At 38.3% G+C, this 13,980-nt stretch overlaps 1 long non-coding RNA gene across 1 annotated transcript; it reads left to right on the forward strand.

Annotated features, from left to right (window-relative positions):
- Window positions 1–4,924: 4,924 nt before the first annotated feature.
- LOC128510991 (uncharacterized) lies at window positions 4,925–9,232 on the forward strand. Its single transcript, XR_008356171.1, has 4 exons — window positions 4,925–5,058; window positions 6,081–6,143; window positions 6,431–6,592; window positions 9,067–9,232. It is a non-coding gene; the product is annotated as an uncharacterized LOC128510991 (long non-coding RNA).
- Window positions 9,233–13,980: the final 4,748 nt, after the last annotated feature.

Here is a 13,980-nt window from a genome sequence, read left to right on the forward strand (position 1 = left end):
GATCAATTGAAATACTTCTATAATCACGGAGAGACTGTTAGATTCACATGTCCCAGTCCTTATAAGTTTGAAGGAACAGACACTGCACGGTGTGAAGATGGAACTTGGAAGCTACCAGTGTGTAAATGTAAGTGTCCTCATTACAAACATTACTAATAATTCTGAATAACACTTATTTTTAAATAAAGACAAGACAGTGACACATTCATAAAAATATCAATTTATCGAAAATATTTTATAACATGACAAATCCGATAAATGTGGTAAAAATTAAATTCGGGTGGCACGGCGTTGTAGTCGTTAGGACTGTGGTCCAGGGATCGATTCTAGGTCACGTTATAATATTTTAAGGGGTAATGTTGAATGACTTAGATAATCAAACAAGTTTTAATATAACACAAAAATAACCTGAGTAAATACAAAATACAGTGTTTAAATTATGATTTTATTCATTATCAGAAAAAGAAATGTCCACATCTACCTGGCCCTGTGTCAAAAAGAAAATGGCCCCTTGATAAATCATAAATGAACTTGGATTAACCACATTTTTTGGAAAGTCAAGTTAAATTCCACTTGCCACACCCAGGCCTGATTACTGCCAGACCTGTTGAAACAAGAAATCACTTAAATGGAACACGTCGGCCACAGTGAAGAACGCTAAAAGATATTTAAAAAAAAGGCAATGCAATCTAAAGAAAATCAAAAACAGATAAGAAACAAAGTAACGCCAAGGTGAGAAACATTTTCCACAAATATAACAAACTTGGAACAGTGGTGAACCTTCCCAGGAGTGGTAGGCCTACCAAAATTTACATTTAGCAGACGCTGCTATCCAAAGCGACTTACATTTTTTATCTCATTACACATCTGAGCAGTTGAGGGTTAAGGGCCGCGCTCAAGGGCCCAACAGTGGCAACTTGGTGGTTGTGGGGTTTGAACCTGGGATCTTCTGAACTGTAGTCCAATGCCTTAACCACTGAGCTACCCCTGACCCTGAAACTCTTCCACGAGCACAACGACGACTCCAGGAGCTCATAAAAGAACCCAAAACAACATCTATAAAATTGCAGGCATCACTTGTCTCAGTTAAACTCAGTGTTAATGTTCAGTGTTCACTAATAAAAAAGAGACTGGAGGCAAAAATCTCGTCCATGGGAGAGATCCAAGGTGAAAGCCACTGCTGACCAAAAGAACACAAAGACTCGTCTTACATTTGTCAAAAAACATCTTGATTATAAACATCTTGACTTTTGAGCAAATATTCTAAAAATTGATGAGACTAAAGTTGAAACTAAAGTTGAAACTTTTGGAAGGTGTGTGTCCTGTTAAATTTGGTAGTGATGGGAGTTTTTAATCATTTTAGGGACTCGATTCTTTGAATCTTGTTCATCAAAATAAACATATCTCTTTTGAGTCATTTAGTTAATTTCGTTCCTTAGATTAGATAATTAAAATTTTCAATAAACTCCCCAACACCCCCAAATTTTGGCTAAAATTCCAGTCAATTAAAATATTACAATGCAGCAAAGAAAATATTATGATAAACAGAATGAGCAGCTCACCTCTTATACAGTTTCTTCTAGTCTGAGTCGTTCGTTTTTTTTTTTTAATCCATTGCACAGTATAGTGTCTATTGAAGTCACATGACAAAAGAACAAACGACTTGGACCAAAAGACTCAAAGGACTCAAAGACTCATTTCTGTTTCCTGTACATAACCTACAGAGGTTTTTTTGCGATGCTTTGCGTATACGCGGCCAGTAGAAAATGAAGGAATCACTCTCTGAGACTACTCACTCTTCTGAGTCACGTTAAAGATTCGTTTACAAAGAACAAATCATTCATGAACGACTCATTACAAACATCTGGCATAAAACAAACACAGCATTTTATAAAAATAACATCATAACAGCCAAACATGGTGGTGGTAGTGTGATGGTCCGGGGCTTTACAGCTTCAGGATCTGGACGACTTGCTGTAATTGATGGAACCATAAGTTCTGCACTCTGTCAGGAAATCCTGAAGAATAAAGACTGGCCATCAGTTTGTGACAGTAACAGATTCTGCAAAGAAAATTGGCATCAAACACAAGATCATCAAAATCAAGACCGAGATCACACAGGACAGCAGTTTAATTTTTACTTGCTTTGCATAAACTTGCATAATTGAATCTTCTGCAATAGTTCCTGCTTCAAGCAATGCTGAGGGTCATGTACAGTGCAAAACAAAAAAATAACTTTTATATATATTTTATATGTCTTATTTTATATAGATGCCAAAATTTCAGAGGGTTGATATATATATAAAAAAAAAATAATTTGGAGGAACGGAAAATATAAACATGGATTAAAGCCCCTCATTAAATATAAGCCTTTTAAAGAAGTTAAAATAAGTTTTGATAAGATACAGTATAAGATCCTGCATTCTGGCACTAAAATAGTAACAGTTACAGCTTTAGGAACTCACACCTGAGCTTCATTTTCACAAAATCAATAGAATTGTCCATCAGTGAGGAAGCAGTTAGATCTGAAAAGTTTAACTTACTAACTAACTAACTGACTAACACACACACACACACACACACACACACTCTCTCTCTCTCTCTCTCTCTCTCTCTCTCTCTCTCTTTTTTCTTTGTCCTATACACACGTTTTGGAACAGTTGTTAAATAAGCTTAATTAAAAAGGTTTAGAAAAGTATATTTAAAAATATAGACTCCTCGCCAGAGCTGAGCCACGAGGTGGAGGAGGAGACCAACAAAAGTTATACCTTAGGAACATTGTGTGGACATCAAAGAAAAAAAGAAAACAATATGAAGATTAAAAAAAAATATTGCAGAAGCAAAGAAAAGTAATTTTAAAGAAAAAAAAATGGACAGAATGTGTCTGTTTTTCATATACACACACAATAGAGACTCATGTGCCTGTCCAAAATGATCAAAAATTTTGCATTATTATTTCCCTTATATGTAGTATGACTTTATATAGTAACAGAATAAATAGAATATTAACTTTTTAAATTTAACTTAGTTTAAGAAATTGACTGATCATGATGTAATTCTTAAATTTAAGATCAATAAGAACAGTTATAATTTGTTTACACAAAGTGTCAAATCCACTATAATCTGTTTAACTGTTAAAGCCATGCATGTTCTAATGTTTTGTTCCAGATCCAACATGGTGTTCTGTCCCACGTGTGCCAAATGCCCGACCTGTATATCAGTTAAGGCCACTCTATTCTCATGGAGAACACGTCCAATTTGCATGTGAGAGCGGCTATACATTTGAACATGGAGCATATGCAACGTGTGATCTTGGAACTTGGAGACTGCCAGTGTGTAAAGGTGAGAGTCCTCATTACAAACATGACTGATGTTTCTAAATAGTAATGTGGTTGTCTATTAAAGACAATATAATCTAAAGGGAAAACCTTTTCAAAAGCAACCTAAAGAAATAACTGCTTTTCAATGACCTTCATAAAGGAACAATTTTATTTGTTGAGTAAGGTTAACTATAAAATGTTCTTCATTGTAGCTCGATGCTGTAATTAAAGCACACGCTAATCATTCTGAATCCCACAACCTTCGCACTACAGTTCATCAGTATCTAATAGATAGAACAAATTGTTCTTACTAGGCATACCTTTTCCGAATCAGAAACACTGATGAAACTGAGCCAAATAAAACTCACTCACTCAGTCACCCATTGTCTATATCGCTTTATCCTGTATTCAGGGTTACGGGAGAGCCTGGAGCCTATCCCAGGAGACTTAGGGCACAAGGCGGGTTATACCTCACACAGGGTGTCAATCCATCACAGGGCACACACACATACACACACTTATTCTCACACTGTGGGCAAAATGGGAACACCAATTAACCTAATCTGCATGTCTTTGGACTATGGGATGAAACCGGAGTACCCATGGGAAACCCACCAAAATGCAACATGCAAACTCCATGCACACAGAGACAGGATCGAACCCGGTCCGTGGAGGTGCAAGGCGACAGTGTTAACCACTAGCCCACCGTGCCGCCTGCCAAATAAAACTAAATAAAAAAAAATAAAGGTCATAACAAAACCATCATTTATCGTTCTACTGTTTGCTACAGGCAGTCAAGACAAATCAGTTAAGCACATTAAATTGCATTTAAACAATAATGTTTTATGCAATTATATATTTTGTGAAGACACTAACATGCAGAATAGCCTAAATTAACTGCATTTAAAAACATGATGGTTTGCAGTATGTAAAAGCCTGATGTGCTACTTCACGATTATTAACATTTCACTAGAAGTTTGTAGACGTGCTTTTCCTGCTTAAACGAAACTAAACATTTTCCCTGTCAGATTTACAAAAGTTTAAGTAGCTCTGAAATCATTAAGATCTCAAGCATTACATGTTTATTATCTGTAAAGAACAGAGCACCAGAAGTTTCCTCTAAACACCAAAGATTTTTCTAATTATTAAATAAACTGAAACAGTGTTGCTAGGTGTAATTGAATGTCAGTACATCAACTATTGTATAACTTTTTCTAAAAGTCTGAGTGACTCTTTCAGGTGCAGGAGGTGGGGGCGGTGGTGAATCTGTACGTCCTGACCTGCTGCCAGGTAATAATGACCACCAATTTACTTAATATGTAATAATAAATATAAAGTGCTTTTAGCTAATCTCACCTCACTCGTGTACCCAGTAAACACCTCAGCTCAATTCACACTTAATACAGGTTTTTGTTTTTACACTAAGATAGTAATTAATATTTCTGTGTTTAAAGAACAAACAGAGTGTGTAATCATACAAATGTACTGTACTGTACTCACCAGTATAATAACCCATAGGTGTTTATATAATTAATGTTAATCTCTATGTCCTCACACGAATTGTCTGTGATTTCAGTCCATTTTTGTGGATCTCACCCACTTATTGCAAATGGAGATGTTACAGAGCTGCCAAGTAGAAAGGAATTAAAAGTTCAGTGTAAAAGTTATTATAAATTAGAAGGACCTGAAAAAGTAGGATGTGTGGAAGAAGAATGGACGGAGCTCCCGGTGTGTAAACGTGAGTAAACTCTTGGAACCTTAAAACAAATGTTCAACTTTGAGAGAGAGAGAGAGAGAGAGAGAGAGAGAGAGAGAGAGAACAACTGACAGAATTCATCACAGGTAGGATCACAGGTGTCGGGGACGTTAGGATGGGAGGACATGTCCTGAATAGTTCCATAGGGACTCCAATCCGTCTTCACTTTTGGGACAAATAGAAAGAAAAAAAAAATCACATTGTAATCAAAGTGGTGTTCACGCAGGTCGGCAGTTTAATTGTTCTGGGCTTTGCATAAATTTGTAAAAATTAATATTTGACAATAGTTCCTGCTTTGTGCAATACATTTTCCATGTTTTTTCTCAGGAACATTCTGTGAGTAGAAATTGAATTTCGTTTAAGGAATTCTTTGATCAAGATGCAGTTTTTAAACGTAAGATTAATAAGTAATAACAGTGGAATTAGAATTAGACTTCACTAAACTGTCGAATCCACTATAATCACGGATAAATTACACCATGCAAACGTTTTTATGCATCTGCATAAAAAGTTAAAGCCATGCATGCGCTGATGTTTTGTTCTAGAGCTAACATGGTGTTCTGCCCCACATGTGGCAAACAGTCGTCCTGAAGGACAGTTAAGAGCGCGCTATAATGATAGAGATACACAGAGAAAATAGAGACCTATAAAATATAGTGTTCTCGTTACAAACATGTCTAATGTTTCTGAACAGTAATGTTGTGTATTAAAGACAGTTTGATTTAAAAGGAAAACCTTCAGAAAGCAACAGCTGCTGTGTAATGACTTTCACAAAGATTCAAGATTCAAATAACTTTATTGATCCCAGAGGGAAATTGCTTTAAAAGGAATAATTGTGTAATTGTTTTCTAAGTTTAAACATAAAATGTTCTTCATAATCCTGTAATTTAGCTCAATGCTGTAAGTAAAAGTAAAGCCAAAAGTAAAAAAAAAAAAAAAGTAAATATATTACATAAACTTTATTATATAACTTTTTGTCTTTTAAATCTAAGTAACACTTTCAGTTACAGGAGGTGGGGGCGGTGGTGAATTTCTACGTCCTGATCAGATTGGGGTTCTGCTGCCAGGTAATAATTACCACCAATTCAGTTAATATGTAATAATAAATATAAACTGCTTATAGCTAGTCTCACCTCACTCGTGTACCCTGTAAACACCTCAGCTTCATATTTCCTCCTGAATTCACATTTTTGTGCCAAGATACAATGTGGAATATTTCTGTGTTTATAGAACAGAGTGTGTAATCATACAAATGTACTGTACTGTGCTGTGTTCACCAGTATAATAACTCATATGTGATTATTATAATTAATGTTGATCTCCATGTCCTCACACAAATTGTCTGTGATTTCAGTCCATATTTGTGGATCTCACCCCCTTATTGTAAATGGAGATGTTACAGAGATGCCAAGTGGAAAGGAATTAAAAGTTCAGTGTGTGAAATTACATAAACTAGATGGACCTAAAACTGTAGGATGTGTTAATGAGGAATGGACGCCGCTTCCAGAGTGTAAACGTGAGTATTATTTACATTTTAAATACAATTTACAACTCTGACAAAACAAATGAAGTCAGAATTCATCACACGGGACGGGAGGACATGTCCTGTAGGGACTCCAATCTGTTCCCTTGCCAGCACAACCAGCACAGCAACTTCTACATGAACCTACAGAAGCCAAGTTCAATGCAACAGTCAATGTTTTAGCATTTAGTTTAGATACACACATTTATGGTTTTCTTTGTGTATTGATGGGGAAATAATCTTTAATACTGGAAATAAGTCAGGATAATAGTTTTTATTTTGCTTTAAATGATAAACGCATTAATGATAAATTAATTAAACAGGACTGTAAGGGTTAACCCCTAGAGGGCGCCAAAGCGCCCAAAGACTGTTTTTTGTTATGTTATGTTTGTAGTTTTGTTTGTTTGAGTGGGAACTGCATGTCCCAGGTTGCACCTCGGTCAGGTGACATAGGCATTCACCTGAACCGAGGGAAGTAATTAAGTTCATTATAAATAGCCTGACTGAAGCACAGTCAGGCGTCTAGCTCTTGTTGCAGTTATTGTTATATGATTTATGTCGGTGTGATTTTGTGTTCTTTAATAAAAGCCATTACTGAAACGCCAGCTCGCCTCCTGCACTTATGCCACCAAACTGAGACACCAATTAAGGAATCGTGACAGAAAGCTAGACCGTAAAAGTGGCATAGCGGAGGTCGCTCCCCCAGATTTTTTTTTTGGGGGGGGGCGCTATTACCATCTCGCCCGAGCTGGCGGAACGGCTGGACGGCAGCGAAGAGGAAGGAGAGAGAGAGCTGTGGCAGAGCTGGGAAGGCTGCAGGCTTGCCGAACCAGCGGACTGGCTGGAAGACAACGAGGAGCAGAGAGAGAAGAGGGCGCGACAAAGTTGGGAAGGCTGCAGGCTCGCCATTCGGCGGACGCTGTTTAAAGGTGAGGCAGCGGGGAGATACAAGGTCCCAAGCACCGGCCAAGAGGCTCGGGCCGAGGAGGTCTGGCAGGACGGTGGCGAGGATCTAACAGAGGACGACTGCACATTTTTGGCGCAGCAAAATAGGGAGCGCATTTCAGACCTGCGGGAGCAGGTGGCGCAGCTCCAAATGCTGCTCGTCCAGGTTCGAGAGAGCCATGCTGGAGCCCCGGATATTCTCCCTCTCTCTAATCTGGACGATGCGCTCCCCCTCCCGCCCCTGCCTGTAGTCGACACGGAGGACTATGCGCCGCGGCTGCACAGCGACGAGGATACTTTCCTCCGCCGCCTCTGCCCGATACTTTCCTCAGCCGCCGAGCTTCGTGTGCGGTGCTTCAGATCTGCCGCCTCCAAGCTGCACGGACTTCGTGCCAGCTCCTCCTCCCGGCTTCGAGGACGGCACGCTTCTTCCGCCACCTCCCGGCTTCGAGGACATCATGCCAGCTCCTCAGCCTGGCCTCGGGGACGTCACGCTTCTTCCTCCGCCTCCCGGCTTTGAGGACATCGCTTCAGTTCCTCAGCCGCCGGACGCAGCGAGCGTCGCCTGAGCTCCTCAGCCGCCGCCGGACGCAGCGAATGTCGCTTGAGCTCCTCAGCCGCCGCCAGGCGCAGCGAGCGTCGCTTCAGCTCCTCAGCCGCCGCCGGACGCAGCGAGCGTCACTTCAGCTCCTCAGCCGCCGAGCTTCGTGTGCGGCGCTTCAGATCTGCCGCCTCCAAGCTGCACGGACTTTGTGCCAGCTCCTCCGCCCGGCTTCGAGGACGGCACGCTTCTTCCTCCGCCTCCCGGCTTTGAGGACATCGCGCCAGTTCCTCAGCTGCCGGACGCAGCGAGCGTCGCTTCAGATCCGCCGCCGCCGCCCAGCTCAGCAGACGTCGCTCCAGCCCCTCAGCCGCCGCCGAGCGTCGCTCTAGCTCCTCAGCCGCCGCCGAGCGTCGCTGCAGCTCCTCAGCCGCGCATGGGGGCTTGGATTACGCAGGCTTTGCGGCCCTGCTCGCGAGAGGGGATCGACCGCCTCAGTGTTGGGGGTCCAGACTGGGACCGCTGGGGTGGGAGCCCGGGTCCTCCGGTAACGCTCCGGAGGAGCGTTTTTTAAAGGGGGGGTACTGTAAGGGTTAACCCCTAGAGACTGTTTTTTGTTATGTTATGTTTGTAGTTTTGTTTGTTTGAGGGGGAACTGCATGTCCCAGGTTGCACCTCAGTTGCTGAGTTGCTCGCCTCCTGCACTTATGCCACCAAAACACAGACACCGATTAAGGAATCGTGACAAGGACTTATTTATAAGCAGATATTTTTGTTGCTTACTGATTTTTAACCCTGACTACAGATGATTTCTAATAGAATAATATCTGATGATAATGAGACAGACTAAATCAGGTTTAAAGAGGAGAAAGGAAATCAGCTGAAGCACAAATCATTATTATTATGTAATACATATAAAACAATTGTATATTATGTTTTTTTTTTACACAGGATCGTTACTGTTTTCCTTCTTATTTTTTAGCTCCATGTAAAGTGGAAGGTGAACGTATTCATTCTAGTCAGTCTGATGAATATCTGCAAGAGGGTGAAGAGAAGAGATATTACTGTGCTTTCCTCAAGAAAATAAATGTCAAATGCTTCAAAGGAATACCAATCTACGGTGAATGTAAGTGTATCCTGTGTTTTATCTAGACAGAACATTACTAAGTTCTAGTTACAGATGAATTTATCCTTTATTTCTGACCATTAGTATCTAATGAATAAAGCACTCGTGCTGATGTGGGCCAGACAGAGTTAAATCTAACAGCTCTTCTACCACAGTGATTTTAGTTAAAGAACAACACTCCACATTTTCTATCTGTATAAAGTTGCTTTTAATGTTTGTGGATGCGTTCTAAATTTAATTTACTTCCTGTTCTTATTTACATTAAAGCAGTTATAAATGGCTGTTTCCTCAGCAGCCCCTTTCTGTTCTCTCTTTTTATGACAAAATAAATAAGACAAATAAATCCTGCTGTGAAACACCACAGAGCTTCAACTCTTCTGTCCTGGAGAAATTCCTGTATTGGAAAGTTAACAGTTGTCTGCTAAAACTGGAGACTCCTTCCTCCTTCCACACCAGACATGTATGATTTGATAGTGCACATTTATGTTTTCTATAGAAACAATAATCACCTATTAGAATTTAAAGCTGTGCTGCTGTCAGAGCTGCTGTTACAGTAAATGAATCAACACCTTCTGACCAGTCAGGGACCAGACGTAGGAATGCAGTAATACTGGGACTGAATCAGGATCGTTATTGTGTTCAGAGCTTTAACGAGGCTCTAAGGTTTAATTGATACATTTGAAAGTATTTAAAGTGAGCATGAGGGTCTCTGACTGCTGATTGTGATCTCTAACTGTTATTCTTTTTACAGGTAAATGGAGTCTGGTAAGTACATTTTCTATGACATTAAATTAAATATTAGAGTTACATTGATCATGGTACAGTGCTAACATTAATGCTCAATTAGACTTCAAATACATTAACTGTCTCTGTGTGCTTGTTTTGGCAGTGATGTGTATCGATGCCTTCAGTTCTCCTGCTAGTGGTCAGAAATCTTCTTTCTCAGAATAAAAGCTTGTTTTTCACCCAAAATAAATGCTTTGTGTTGTTTATCATTAGATAGATAAATAGATAGATAGATAGATAGATAGATGGATGGATGGATGGATGACTTGTTATTTCTTGCTCCATAACAGACACAGTTGTCATTTATGTTATGCATGCTGCTGTTGAAGTGGAAAGAGAACTTCGCCATCCTGACTGCATGAAGACACTGGACACACCCATCAGCCATCCTCCTTTTCGTCTTTTCAATATCAAGCCAACTGTCTTCTGCATGAAAAATGATGAGTGATTACATTTCAAACTTTAGGGCCTGCAACTTTAATAGGTTTTAGTCTATAAAAGAGAAAAAATGGAAAAGGAAATAAAAATTGAAGACGTCTTTGGATCCAGATAAAATTTTAAAGTATAATTCCAGTGAGTTTTTATCAGAGGTTACAAGTAAGTCAGCAATGGACGTAACATTAATGGCGTGATTGTGACACCGTAGTAAATTAACACTATTATAATAAACAAACACTGTTATTTCATACCTATACAATCTATTAATGATTAAAAAAATGAGAATTAGCAACTGTCAAAGAGTCTTTCTGGGAACCTGGGATTGAAAAAGTCCACTCATAGAAAGAATCAGTTTTTAACATTATACTATATTATTATTATTAGTAGTAGTAGTAGTCATACTAGTAAAGTTCACCAAATATCAGGTGCTTTGTGATATCCAGATCCATCGTAAGTGATTTAGACTGAAGTTAATCTTGAGCCGCCCTATTGTCAAAATGGAACATTTTCCACATCTTAAAAATTGGAAGAAAATAAAGAGTTTGGAAGAGGGCTCTGTCATTATAAAATAAACTGATTGCTTTTTACTTTAAAAATGCTGACATGCAGTTTTTTATTGTTTATCAATAGAATCTGCATTAAGAAACCTCAAGCTAAAAGGATAATTATAAATAATAATAATTTTGTTTAAAGAGCATTTTTATTTCTTATTTATAAATTGTGGTGACACAGTGGTGTAGTGATCAGCACTGTTGCCTTGCACTGCCAGGGTCTGGGTTTGATACCCTCCCAGGCCTCGATTTCTGTCTGTGTGTGCATGGAGTTTGCATGTTCTCCCCGTTTTTGGTGGGTTTCCTCCAGGTACTCTGGTTTTCTCCCACAGTAGCCTAACATGTAGGTTAGGCTAATTGGCGTTCCCAAATTGCCTGTAGTGGGTGAATGAGCATGTGAGTGTGTGTACGTCTGTGTGTGTGTGTGCCCTGTGATGGATTGGCACCCTGTCCAGGGTGTACCCCGTCTCCTGGAATAGGCTCCAGGTTCCTGCAACTCTGAATACAGAATAAAGCAGCATAGATGATGAGTGATTGATTTATGAATAGTTTACTATAAATAGTTTAACTGTGCACTTTCTCTAGCATCTAAAGAACCATAATTATCTGTGGACATTATAGACATAATGTGTATAAACTCATCCTTTAGATGTGTATGTAAATATCTTGCTTTTAAATACACTCAAAAAAAATTTTCATTGATCTAACCCAACACTGTTCTTCAACCAGTTCCACGAAAATGATTTGAATAACCTGGACGTGGTATGATTAAATAAACACAAATAAACAGGGTTAGGTTAAATCAACCCAAGCTAATTATGTAAACAATAGAGAAAGTTTGTTGTGTCGCTTTAAAGCCTACTGTGTACATTTAAATTACCTTATTCTGTTACTTTATACTTATGCAAAACACCAACATTCTAAATACTTGAAGTTTCATATTTAAATTAACTTTATTCTTCTCGGTTCAACTTAAGTAAAACACGTGCTTTCAAATAATCAATGGGAAAAATGCATTTATTCAAGATGTCAGGAGAAACAAGCAAACTGCTTTCAAACACTTTTAATTGTTGTTTTCAATGCTGTTACAAACATTCAGTAATTTTCCTTTTTCATATTCAGTACAGTTCCTTATTTTCAGTCAAACAAATATTAGCAGCATATAAACGAACTTTTTAAAATCCTTTTAACTAGCTCTATTAAGTCACAGTTCATCTCAACAAAGCAAATTTTCCAGATTCTGTATTTACAAAAATAAAAGCAACTGTAACTTACATTAGGAAGATTCACAGGAAATGAATAAAGGGGAAAAACATAGCATAAATATTATTGCAATAAAAATACTGAATAGTCTGGTACTGATATTCTTTGCTGCCGTGCCCCCTTTCCTTTTGAAGACTCTGATCAGCTGAGTGGAGTACTGATCAAGCTGGAAACCAAAAGAATGGTGGTAATCCTGGTGAATTCAGCACTCAACTACAACACAAAGTTCACATCAACTTATAGGCGCTGTACACTGCCATCTCAGGTAGCATTTCAGATCAAGTTACCAAAGCACTGTGAGCTTAAAGTGTATTTTCATGTAAAGTGTATTTCATGCCATAATGGCCATGGTCTAACCTGTAATGTTTGAGCAGGAGGGACCTTGAGGATACTGATCTAGAACATTCTTTGCACTGCCACATCAAAGCCCTGAAAGAAATGAATAAAGGGGAAAAAACACAGCATAAATATTATTGCTATAAAGATTTGAATAAATTTTAATTATTTGACTAGGGTTGTGCCAATATTGATTTTTTTTCTTTATCAATCAGTTTCCCTATACAATCTTTATTATCATCATCATATCTATTTAGGTAAAATACTACCACACTATATTTCTAGCCTATTTTCATCAAGTTCAACGAGTAAACACAAACACCTATTTTTATATAAAAAAATAGGAAATGTTGCACGTTAACACCATCAAACATAATCAAAAACAGTTCAAAATAGATATAACTCAGGGATAACTATTATTATGTTGTTTAAAAAGGCTGAATATACTGATAATGTTAGTGTATTAGTAAGGAACGTGTTTAATTTCAATTTGGCCGGGACGCGTCCACAGAGGTGGGTTTTTTTTTAACCGCAAATCTCAAGGTAATTCATAACATGATCATACCAATACTTTATACGATATACTGTAAGAAACGTATGTGATTTTACCACTAACATATCAATCGCTTACCACTAAGCTAGTTTGAACAATGCTAACCGTCAAATGTTTAGCATGGTAAATTTAAGTTAAATTCAGGAATGTGGTTCTGAAGACGAGTTTACTAACTCAGATTAAACCACAACCCATTCACCTATCAACTTTTAAAGGAAACATTATGATATATATTTTATAGAGACATATGAATCTTACCTAACATAAGATGTCCTTTTCAGCACGAAGTTTTCCTCAGGTAGATGCCGAAACCCGCACATGCGCAGTGCACAAAATAAGAAGAAGGGCCAAACAGGACGAAACAGAATCACATTAAGAAAACATAAAACAGCTTAGTAAATTTAATGTGAAGAGTTTTTACGTAGGGTTAACCTAACTCACTCACGTATTTTTATAAAACAGGTATTTATTGGATTATTTAAACGTTATCTGCCTCCTTTAAATGAACTGCAGCAAAAAAAAAAAAAAAACATTTTTTCGAGTGTACTCGTAAATTTTCTCCTTGTCTGTAGACATATCCACATTCTTTCAGATGCAGGAAGTGAGATGCCTTACATTTTAACATTAGTTGTTATATATCAGCAATAATGCTGGATTATTGTCTTTAAAACAACAACAGCAGCAATAATAATAGCTCAGAACGCTTTAAATGTTTTTTTTTTCCTTTAATTTGGCGTGTCAGTGTTTGTAGTTACGAAATCTGCGATGGTGAAATCATGCACTAGATTCGTGGTTTCTGGTAAAGGGAGGAAAAAAAATAAATCATTGACGCTGCTTACACAC

Source organism: Clarias gariepinus, chromosome 1, assembly GCF_024256425.1.
Source record: "Clarias gariepinus isolate MV-2021 ecotype Netherlands chromosome 1, CGAR_prim_01v2, whole genome shotgun sequence".
Classification (NCBI taxonomy): Eukaryota; Metazoa; Chordata; class Actinopteri; order Siluriformes; family Clariidae; genus Clarias; species Clarias gariepinus.